Below are 12,627 nucleotides of genomic sequence, written 5' to 3'. Positions count from 1 at the left end.
AGAACAGACGACAAATTCGTACAGTGGGAAGTGAGGCGTCTGTTGTTACTTGGTTTACGAGCCAGAGGCGTCTCTTCACGGAGAGACGGCTCTAACATTATTTTGCAAATAACCCCCTAAAACACCTTAAGAGCCCCCACATTAAACACCACTGTACATGCCCTAATAAACTCTAGGAACAATTGGATCTATAACTGAAAGGGAAATGTGCCCTTGGGCCATTTCTAAGTATTTTGGTGATTGAGTGTCAACACAAGTGCTTAAATGTGAATCAATGCCCATGGATGAACAAAGTGCAAATCTTCAACAAAGGTATGTTTCTAAGTCTTAGTACATTGGTTTTGTGTACTAATATATTTGTCTAAGTGTTAGAAACAGAAAGAAGAAGAGAAGAGAAGACTTGGCTGTGTACAGCCAAGGGGCTGTTTCGGTCTGGGGCACCGGACTGTCCGGTGGTGCACCAGGCTGTCTCGACCGAATAGGCCGCTCTCGGGAATTTGCTGACGGCGTACGGCTAAAATTCACCAGATTGTCCGGTGTGCACCGGACTGTCCGGTGAGCCAACGGTCGGCCGCGCAATCAGCGCGGGACACGTGGCCGAGCCAACGGTCGAAAGGGGGCACCGGACTGTCCGGTGTGCACCGGACATGTCCAGTGCGCCAACGGCTCCCGTATCTGCAACGGTCGGCTTCGCCATTTAAGGAAAGGAATTGGGCACCGGACACTGTCCGGTGTGCACCGGACTGTCCGGTGCGCCCGACGACAAGAAGGCAAAGATGGCCTTCCAGATTTGTTCTCAACGGCTCCTAGCTGCCTTGGGGCTATAAAAGGGACCCCTAGGCGCATGGAGGAGAATAACCAAGCAACTCTTGAGCATACTTGATCATCCACACTCAGTCTTTGCGCATCCGTTTGTGATTCTAAGTGATTCGAGCTCTGTTCTTGTGAGAAACTGTGAGATAGTCTTTGAGCTCGATTCTTGGCCGTGTGTGTGCGCATTTCGCTGTGGATTTGTGTGTGTTGCTTCCCTCCCTTACTCCGTGCTTCTTTGTGAATCTTAAGTGTAAGGGCGAGAGACTCCAATCTGTGGAGATTCCTCGCAAGTGGGATAAAGATAAGCAAGGCAAAATACCGTGGTATTCAAGTGGGTCTTTGGACCGCTTGAGAGGGGTTGATTGCAACCCTCGTCCGTTGGGACGCCACAACGTGGAGTAGGCAAGTTTTGTACTTGGTCGAACCACGGGATAAATCACCGTGTCTACTCTGTGTTGAATTCTTTGTGATTGTCGTATTGTGCAAGATCTCCTCCTTAGCCACTTGGCAATTATTGTACTAACCCTTAACAAGTTTTTGTGGCTATAAGTTAAGTTTTTACAGGATCACCTATTCACCCCCCCCCTCTAGGTGCTCTCAATTGGTATCGGAGCTGTTCTCTTCACAAAGGGACTTACCGCCCAAAGAGATGGATCCTAAGGGGAAGGGAATCGTGATCAACGACAAAGAGAAGGAATCCTTCGTCAACGAGCCGAAGGACGACAAGCCTACCGACTCCGGCTCGGGGCATAGACGGAAGGAAGGAAAGAAGAAGAAGACAAGGCGCATCAAGGAGATCATCTACTACGACGATAGTGATGAGTCTACTTCTTCCCAAAAGGATGATGACAACGACTACAAAAAGACGGTCAATTCGAACTTTTCATTTGATTATTCTCGTATTCAACATAGTTCGAATTCGCATTTGCTTTCCATTCCTCTTGGCAAACCTCCACACTTCGATGGGGAGGACTACGGATTTTGGAGTCACAAAATGCGTAGTCACTTATTCTCTCTCCATCCAAGCATGTGGGAGATTGTGGAGAATGGAATGAAATTTGATAGCTCGGATAGCCCTATGCTTATAAATGAACAAATTCATAGAAATGCACAAGCTACTACTGTTCTCTTAGCGTCTTTGTGCAGGGAAGAGTACAATAAGGTGAGCGGCTTGGACAATGCCAAGCAGATATGGGACACCCTCAAGATCTCTCACGAGGGGAACGACATCACCATGCTCACCAAGATGGAGTTGGTGGAGGGCGAGCTTGGACGATTCGCCATGATAAGGGGAGAGGAGCCAACTCAAACTTACAACCGGCTCAAGACCCTTATCAACAAAATAAGGAGCTACGGAAGCACGCGTTGGACGGATCACGACGTCATCCGCCTAATGCTCAGGTCCTTTACCGTTCTTGATCCTCATCTCGTGAACAATATTCGTGAGAATCCCAGGTACACGATGATGACGCCCGAGGAAGTACTTGGAAAATTCGTGAGCGGGCGGATGATGATCAAGGAGGCAAGATACGTCGATGACGCGTTGAACGGTCCACTCCACGAGCCTCAACCCATTGCTCTAAAGGCAACGAGGAGCAAGGAGTCGCTACCTAGCAAGGTGGCGCAAGTTGAGGCGGCCGGGCTCAATGATGAAGAGATGGCTCTCATCATCAAGAGATTCAAGACGGCGCTAAAAGGTCGAAAGGGACAGCCAAGCAAGGCCAAGACCAAGGGAAAGCGATCATGCTTCAAATGCGGTAAGCTTGGTCATTTTATTGCTAACTGTCCCGAAAATGATAGTGACCAAGAGCAAGGGAAAAATGGGAAGAGAGAGAACAAGAAGGTTTACAAGAAGGCCAAAGGCGAAGCACACCTTGGAAAGGAGTGGGATTCGGATTGCTCTTCGTCCGACTCCGACGACGAAGGACTCGCCGCCACTGCCTTCAACAAATCGGCTCTCTTCCCCAACGAGCATCACACTTGCCTCATGGCAAGGGAAAAGAAGGTAATCACTCGTAATGCTAATACTTATGATTCTTCTAGTGATGATGAATCTAGTGAGGATGAAATTGATTACTCTAGTTTATTCAAGGGATTGGATAGAACTAAGATAGCCAAGATTAATGAGTTGATTGATGCCTTAAATGAAAAGGATAGAATCTTAGAGAAACAAGAAGACCTTTTATATGAAGAACATGATAAATTTGTTAGTGCACAAAATTCACTTGCTCTAGAAGTTAAAAGAAATGGAATACTGTCTTGTGAACTTTCTACTTGTAATGAAACCATTTCTTCTTTAAAAGGTGAAATTAATGTTTTAACTGCTGAACTAGAAGTAGCAAGTAACTCTTGTGTTGAAAATATTACAATTTGCACTAGGTGTAAGGATTTTGATGTTAATGCTTGTAGTGAACACTTAGTTTCAATTTCAAAACTAAATGATGAAGTGGCTAGTCTTAATGCTCAACTTAAGACTAGCAAGAGTGAAGTTGATAAAATAAAATTTGCAAGGGATGCCTACACAGTGGGTAGACACCCCTCAATTAAGGATGGTCTTGGCTTCAAGAGAGAGGCCAAGAACTTAACAAGCCATAAGGCTCCCATCTTCGTCAAGGAGAAAGGGAAGGCCCCTATGGCTAGTAGTGCTAAAAGGAACCATGCTTTCTTGTACTATGATAGGAGACATGCCAGAAATGCTTATAATGATTCACATGCTTATGATTCTTATGCTATGACTGCTTCTAGTTCTCATGTTGTGCATGATAGAAAGGTTGGTAGAAGAAATGTTATTCACAATATGCCTAGGAGAAATGTTGTTAATGCTCATAGGAAAGTTCATGGACCTTCTACAATTTATCATGCACTAAATGCTTCCTTTGCTATTTGTAGAAAGGATAGGAAAATAGTTGCTAGGAAGTTAGGGGCAAAATGCAAAGGAGACAAAACTTGCATTTGGGTCCCTAAGGAAATTTGCACTAACCTTGTAGGACCCAACAAGAGTTGGGTACCTAAGTCCCAAGCCTAAATTTGCCTTGCAGGTTTATGCATCCGGGGGATCAAGCTGGATTATCGATAGCGGATGCACAAACCATATGACGGGGGAGAAGAAGATGTTCACTTCCTACGTCAAGAATAAGGATTCCCAGGATTCAATTATATTCGGTGATGGGAATCAAGGCAAGGTAAAAGGGTTAGGTAAAATTGCAATTTCTAATGAGCATTCTATCTCTAATGTATTTTTAGTAGAGAGTCTTGGATATAATTTGCTATCTGTTAGTCAATTATGTAATATGGGATATAACTGTCTATTTACAAATGTAGATGTGTCTGTCTTTAGAAGAAGCGATGGTTCACTAGCTTTTAAGGGTGTATTAGACGGCAAACTTTATTTAGTTGATTTTGCAAAAGAAGAGGCCGGTCTAGATGCATGCTTAATAGCTAAGACTAGCATGGGCTGGCTGTGGCATCGCCGCTTAGCACATGTGGGGATGAAGAACCTTCACATGCTTCTAAAGGGAGAACACGTGATAGGTTTGACTAACGTGCATTTCGAAAAAGATAGACCTTGTACAGCTTGTCAAGCAGGTAAACAAGTGGGAGGAGCACATCACAGCAAGAATGTGATGACCACTTCAAGACCCCTGGAGCTGCTGCATATGGACCTCTTCGGACCCGTCGCCTATCTGAGCATAGGAGGGAGTAAGTATGGTTTAGTTATTGTTGATGACTTTTCCCGCTTCACTTGGGTATTCTTTTTGCAGGACAAGTCTGAAACCCAAGGGACCCTCAAGCGCTTACTCAGGAGAGCTCAAAATGAGTTTGAGCTCAAGGTGAAGAAGATAAGGAGCGACAATGGGTCCGAATTCAAGAACCTTCAAGTGGAGGAATTTCTTGAGGAGGAAGGGATCAAGCACGAGTTCTCCGCTCCCTACACACCACAGCAAAATGGTGTGGTAGAGAGGAAGAACAGGACGCTAATCGATATGGCGAGGACAATGCTTGGAGAATTCAAGACCCCCGAGTGTTTCTGGTCGGAAGCCGTGAACACGGCTTGCCACGCCATCAACAGGGTCTACCTTCATCGCCTCCTCAAGAAGACTTCGTATGAGCTACTAACCGGTAACAAACCCAATGTATATTACTTTCGTGTATTTGGGAGCAAGTGCTACATTCTAGTGAAGAAAGGTAGAAATTCTAAGTTTGCTCCCAAAGCTGTAGAAGGGTTTTTGTTAGGTTATGACTCAAATACAAAGGCGTATAGAGTCTTCAACAAATCATCGGGTTTGGTTGAAGTCTCTAGCGACGTTGTATTTGATGAGACTAATGGCTCTCCAAGAGAGCAAGTTGTTGATTGTGATGATGTAGATGAAGAAGATGTTCCGACGGCCGCTATACGGACCATGGCGATTGGAGAAGTACGGCCACAGGAACAAGATGAACGAGATCAACCTTCTTCCTCAACTATGGTGCATCCCCCAACCAAAGATGACGAACAGGTACCTCAAGTGGAGGCGCTTGATCAAGGGGGAGCACAAGATGATCAAGCAATGGAGGAAGAAGCGCAACCGGCACCTCCAACCCAAGTTCGAGCGATGATTCAAAGGGATCATCCCGTCGACCAAATTCTGGGTGACATTAGCAAGGGAGTAACTACTCGATCTCGATTAGCTAATTTTTGTGAGCATTACTCCTTTGTCTCTTCTATTGAGCCTTTCAGGGTAGAGGAGGTCTTGCTAGATCCGGACTGGGTGTTGGCCATGCAGGAGGAGCTTAACAACTTCAAGCGCAATGAAGTTTGGACACTGGTGCCTCGTCCGAAGCAAAATGTTGTGGGAACCAAGTGGGTGTTCCGCAACAAACAGGACGAGCACGGGGTGGTGACGAGGAACAAGGCTCGACTTGTGGCAGAAGGTTATGCCCAAGTCGCAGGTTTGGACTTTGAGGAGACGTTTGCTCCTGTGGCTAGGCTAGAATCAATTCGTATCTTGCTAGCATATGCCGCTCACCATTCTTTCAGGTTGTACCAAATGGATGTGAAGAGCGCTTTCCTCAACGGGCCAATCAAGGAGGAGGTGTACGTGGAGCAACCCCCTGGCTTCGAGGATGAACGGTACCCCGACCACGTGTGTAAGCTCTCTAAGGCGCTCTATGGACTTAAGCAAGCCCCAAGAGCATGGTATGAATGCCTTAGAGACTTTTTAATTGCTAATGCTTTCAAGGTTGGGAAAGCCGATCCAACTCTTTTCACTAAGACATGTGATGGTGATTTGTTTGTGTGCCAAATTTATGTCGATGACATAATATTTGGTTCTACTAACCAAAAGTCTTGTGAAGAGTTTAGCAGGGTGATGACGCAGAAATTCGAGATGTCGATGATGGGCGAGTTGAACTACTTCCTTGGGTTCCAAGTGAAGCAACTCAAGGACGGCACCTTCATCTCCCAAACGAAGTACACGCAAGATCTGCTAAAGCGGTTTGGGATGAAGGACGCCAAGCCCGCCAAGACTCCGATGGGGACCGACGGACACACCGACCTCAACAAAGGAGGTAAGTCCGTTGATCAAAAAGCATACCGGTCAATGATAGGTTCTTTGCTTTACTTATGTGCTAGTAGACCGGATATTATGCTTAGCGTATGCATGTGTGCTAGATTTCAATCCGATCCTAAGGAGTGTCACTTAGTGGCGGTGAAGCGAATTCTTAGATATTTGGTTGCTACGCCTTGCTTCGGGCTCTGGTATCCAAAGGGGTCTACCTTTGACTTAGTTGGATACTCAGACTCCGACTATGCCGGATGTAAGGTCGATAGGAAGAGTACATCGGGGACGTGCCAATTCTTAGGAAGGTCCCTGGTGTCATGGAACTCTAAGAAACAAACCTCCGTTGCCCTATCCACCGCTGAGGCAGAGTACGTTGCCGCAGGTCAGTGTTGCGCGCAACTGCTTTGGATGAGGCAAACCCTCCGGGACTTTGGCTACAATCTGAGCAAAGTCCCACTCCTATGTGACAATGAGAGTGCTATCCGCATGGCAGAGAATCCTGTTGAGCACAGCCGCACAAAGCACATAGACATCCGGCATCACTTTTTGAGAGACCGCCAGCAAAAGGGAGATATCGAAGTGTTTCATGTTAGCACCGAGAACCAGCTAGCCGATATCTTCACTAAGCCTCTAGATGAGAAGACCTTTTGCAGGTTGCGTAGTGAGTTAAATGTCATAGATTCGCGGAACCTGGATTGAATTGTAGCATACATGTATTTATGCTTTTGATCATGTTTCTTTTTGCATTTTGTTGCTTTATTATGGTGCTCAAGTTGTAAAAACACTCCCTGGACCTCACAAGTCCGTTGCAAAGTGATGCACATGTTTAGGGGGAGATGTGTTACAACTTGACCCTTTGAGACTAACCATGTGCTTGAGTTTGATGATTTAGTCTCGAAGGAGGATTGAAAGGGAAAAGGTGGACTTGGACCATGAAAGACTTCCACTGCACTCCGATGAGAGGGTAACTTATTCCAAGTTCATCTCATGAAATCTTATTGCCATTTGCTCTTAATTGAAGACTTTGGTGAGGCAATGGGGTTAAAAGGCCAAGATTGATCCCGTTTTGGTGCTTGATGCCAAAGGGGGAGAAAATAAAGGCCAAAGTGATAAATGGATCAGCTACCACTTGAGAGATTTTGAAAATAGTAGAATAGAGTTTTTGTTGTGTCAAAAGCTTTTATTGTCTCTTATTGTCTCAATTGTCAAAAGTTGGCTTCTTGTGGGGAGAAGTGTTGATTATGGAAAATAGGGGGAGTTTTTGAAATCTTTGATCAATCTCTTTTGGAATGACTCTCTTTATGCCTCAACATGTGTGTTTGACATAGAAATAGAGATTTGAGTTTGATTTGCAAAAAAAAAAAAACAAACCAAGTGGTGGCAAAGGATGATCCATATATGCCAAAATTGAATCAAAACCAATTTGAGTTTTTATTTGAAGTGATTTTGCACTTGTTCTATCTGCTTTATGTTGTGTTGGCATAAATCACCAAAAAGGGGGAGATTGAAAGGGAAATGTGCCCTTGGGCCATTTCTAAGTATTTTGGTGATTGAGTGTCAACACAAGTGCTTAAATGTGAATCAATGCCCATGGATGAACAAAGTGCAAATCTTCAACAAAGGTATGTTTCTAAGTCTTAGTACATTGGTTTTGTGTACTAATATATTTGTCTAAGTGTTAGAAACAGAAAGAAGAAGAGAAGAGAAGACTTGGCTGTGTACAGCCAAGGGGCTGTTTCGGTCTGGGGCACCGGACTGTCCGGTGGTGCACCGGACAGTGTCCGGTGGTGCACCGGACAGTGTCCGGTGCGCCAGGCTGTCTCGGCCGAATAGGCCGCTCTCGGGAATTTGCTGACGGCGTACGGCTAAAATTCACCGGACTGTCCGGTGTGCACCGGACTGTCCGGTGAGCCAACGGTCGGCCGCGCGATCAGCGCGGGACACGTGGCCGAGCCAACGGTCGGAAGGGGGCACCGGACTGTCCGGTGTGCACCGGACATGTCCAGTGCGCCAACGGCTCCCGTATCTGCAACGGTCGGCTTCGCCATTTAAGGAAAGGAATCGGGCACCGGACACTGTCCGGTGTGCACCGGACTGTCCGGTGCGCCCGACGACAAGAAGGCAAAGATGGCCTTCCAGATTTGTTCTCAACGGCTCCTAGCTGCCTTGGGGCTATAAAAGGGACCCCTAGGCGCATGGAGGAGAATAACCAAGCAACTCTTGAGCATACTTGATCATCCACACTCAGTCTTTGCGCATCCGTTTGTGATTCTAAGTGATTCGAGCTCTGTTCTTGTGAGAAACTGTGAGATAGTCTTTGAGCTCGATTCTTGGCCGTGTGTGTGCGCATTTCGCTGTGGATTTGTGTGTGTTGCTTCCCTCCCTAACTCCGTGCTTCTTTGTGAATCTTAAGTGTAAGGGCGAGAGACTCCAATCTGTGGAGATTCCTCGCAAGTGGGATAAAGATAAGCAAGGCAAAATACCGTGGTATTCAAGTGGGTCTTTGGACCGCTTGAGAGGGGTTGATTGCAACCCTCGTCCGTTGGGACGCCACAACGTGGAGTAGGCAAGTTTTGTACTTGGCCGAACCACGGGATAAATCACCGTGTCTACTCTGTGTTGAATTCTTTGTGATTGTCGTATTGTGCAAGATCTCCTCCTTAGCCACTTGGCAATTATTGTACTAACCCTTAACAAGTTTTTGTGGCTATAAGTTAAGTTTTTACAGGATCACCTATTCACCCCCCCTCTAGGTGCTCTCAATTGGTATCGGAGCCGTTCTCTTCATAAAGGGACTTACCGCCCGAAGAGATGGATCCTAAGGGGAAGGGAATCGTGATCAACGACAAAGAGAAGGAATCCTTCATCAACGAGCCGAAGGACGACAAGCCTACCGACTCCGGCTCGGGGCATAGACGAAAGGAAGGAAAGAAGAAGAAGACAAGGCGCATCAAGGAGATCATCTACTACGACGATAGTGATGAGTCTACTTCTTCCCAAAAGGATGATGACAACGACTACAAAAAGACGGTCAATTCGAACTTTTCATTTGATTATTCTCGTATTCAACATAGTTCGAATTCGCATTTGCTTTCCATTCCTCTTGGCAAACCTCCACACTTCGATGGGGAGGACTACGGATTTTGGAGTCACAAAATGTGTAGTCACTTATTCTCTCTCCATCCAAGCATATGGGAGATTGTGGAGAATGGAATGAAATTTGATAGCTCGGATAGCCCTATGCTTATAAATGAACAAATTCATAGAAATGCACAAGCTACTACTGTTCTCTTAGCGTCTTTGTGCAGGGAAGAGTACAATAAGGTGAGCGGCTTGGACAATGCCAAGCAGATATGGGACACCCTCAAGATCTCTCACGAGGGGAACGACATCACCATGCTCACCAAGATGGAGTTGGTGGAGGGCGAGCTTGGACGATTCGCCATGATAAGGGGAGAGGAGCCAACTCAAACTTACAACCGACTCAAGACCCTTATCAACAAAATAAGGAGCTACGGAAGCACGCGTTGGACGGATCACGACGTCGTCCGCCTAATGCTCAGGTCCTTTACCGTTCTTGATCCTCATCTCGTGAACAATATTCGTGAGAATCCCAGGTACACGATGATGACGCCCGAGGAAGTACTTGGAAAATTCGTGAGCGGGCGGATGATGATCAAGGAGGCAAGATACGTCGATGACGCGTTGAACGGTCCACTCCACGAGCCTCAACCCATTGCTCTAAAGGCAACGAGGAGCAAGGAGTCGCTACCTAGCAAGGTGGCGCAAGTTGAGGCGGCCGGGCTCAATGATGAAGAGATGGCTCTCATCATCAAGAGATTCAAGACGGCGCTAAAAGGTCGAAAGGGACAGCCAAGCAAGGCCAAGACCAAGGGAAAGCGATCATGCTTCAAATGCGGTAAGCTTGGTCATTTTATTGCTAACTGTCCCGAAAATGATAGTGACCAGGAGCAAGGGAAAAATGGGAAGAGAGAGAACAAGAAGGTTTACAAGAAGGCCAAAGGCGAAGCACACCTTGGAAAGGAGTGGGATTCGGATTGCTCTTCGTCCGACTCCGACGACGAAGGACTCGCCGCCACTGCCTTCAACAAATCGGCTCTCTTCCCCAACGAGCATCACACTTGCCTCATGGCAAGGGAAAAGAAGGTAATCACTCGTAATGCTAATACTTATGATTCTTCTAGTGATGATGAATCTAGTGAGCATGAAATTGATTACTCTAGTTTATTCAAGGGATTGGATAGAACTAAGATAGCCAAGATTAATGAGTTGATTGATGCCTTAAATGAAAAGGATAGAATCTTAGAGAAACAAGAAGACCTTTTATATGAAGAACATGATAAATTTGTTAGTGCACAAAATTCACTTGCTCTAGAAGTTAAAAGAAATGGAATACTGTCTTGTGAACTTTCTACTTGTAATGAAACCATTTCTTCTTTAAAAGGTGAAATTAATGTTTTAACTGCTGAACTAGAAGTAGCAAGTAACTCTTGTGTTGAAAATATTACAATTTGCACTAGGTGTAAGGATTTTGATGTTAATGCTTGTAGTGAACACTTAGTTTCAATTTCAAAACTAAATGATGAAGTGGCTAGTCTTAATGCTCAACTTAAGACTAGCAAGAGTGAAGTTGATAAAATAAAATTTGCAAGGGATGCCTACACAGTGGGTAGACACCCCTCAATTAAGGATGGTCTTGGCTTCAAGAGAGAGGCCAAGAACTTAACAAGCCATAAGGCTCCCATCTTCGTCAAGGAGAAAGGGAAGGCCCCTATGGCTAGTAGTGCTAAAAGGAACCATGCTTTCTTGTACTATGATAGGAGACATGCCAGAAATGCTTATAATGATTCACATGCTTATGATTCTTATGCTATGACTGCTTCTTTGTGAATCTTAAGTGTAAGGGCGAGAGACTCCAATCTGTGGAGATTCCTCGCAAGTGGGATAAAGATAAGCAAGGCAAAATACCGTGGTATTCAAGTGGGTCTTTGGACCGCTTGAGAGGGGTTGATTGCAACCCTCGTCCGTTGGGACGCCACAACGTGGAGTAGGCAAGTTTTGTACTTGGCCGAACCACGGGATAAATCACCGTGTCTACTCTGTGTTGAATTCTTTGTGATTGTCGTATTGTGCAAGATCTCCTCCTTAGCCACTTGGCAATTATTGTACTAACCCTTAACAAGTTTTTGTGGCTATAAGTTAAGTTTTTACAGGATCACCTATTCACCCCCCTCTAGGTGCTCTCAATAACATTAAAAGATCCAAACTTTAGATATATACCATGGACCCCACATGTCATTGACTCATGTGGACCCATATGTAAGTGAGATAGTAATGGTATGGATCCAAAGTGGTGATCTTTTAATGGTATGGATCCAAATTTCCCTAAACTCTAACATTTGGAATTTCCGGTGTTTTTGTTGGAAAAATAAGCTAATTTTCCACTCAGCCTCCGAGAATTCCGGTGTTTGAGTAGAGCTTAGAACTGCTAAAAACTAGCTTTGGTCTATCAAACCCGACCAACAATCGCCGGGCTAGAAACCTGGAGGTTCCTTGCCTGCTAGAATGCTAGTGCTAGCGACTGCCATCCCCTTCACTCTCGCCGTCGAAAATGGCGCGCGGGCTTTGCAGGAGAGCTAGTAAGACTAAGAGGAGTCACGCCTCACATGGCGGCGGATGGTACGCAGTGGCATGCGGCGTGACCCACTGACCCGTACCCATCACTACCACGTACTACGGCACAGCAGCGTAGCGTTCCTCTCTCCTCGCCAAGTGGCAACGCCGCGTCCGTCAGTTCTCTTGCCTGACGGACCCTGACCGACCGCGGCTGAAACGGAAACCAAACGGTCGCGCGTGGAGGCTCCTGGTCCATCAGCCGGATCGGAGTAACGCACTGGCCACCGGGCGGGGTATGTGGTGTGTGTGTGTGGCTGTTTCGTCTCGTCGCGCAGGGTCCCGGTCTCAGCGCTAGCCGCCTCTTCCGCCGTTCTGGGCATCTTCGCTCCTGGTTTCTCCCACGATGGCAGCTGAACCTTGCCATTGCAGGTCTGCAGCCTGAGCTTGGTCCTTGCATGTAGAACAGTAGAAGCTGCTGCTGATGCAATTGCCTGCTCCAGCAGAGCTGATGGCGATGCCACTACAGGACGAAGACGACCTGGGCATAGCGAAACCAAGCAGCCGTTCAGTTTGAAATCGCCCTGACACATCGTGCCATCCTTCCATCCATCAAACTAACACCACCACCAGCAGCAGC

This window comes from Zea mays, chromosome 8, assembly GCF_902167145.1.
Source record: "Zea mays cultivar B73 chromosome 8, Zm-B73-REFERENCE-NAM-5.0, whole genome shotgun sequence".
Classification (NCBI taxonomy): domain Eukaryota; kingdom Viridiplantae; phylum Streptophyta; class Magnoliopsida; order Poales; family Poaceae; genus Zea; species Zea mays.
The sequence above is the reverse complement of the archived record's forward strand: the minus strand, read 5'-3'. Positions refer to the sequence as shown.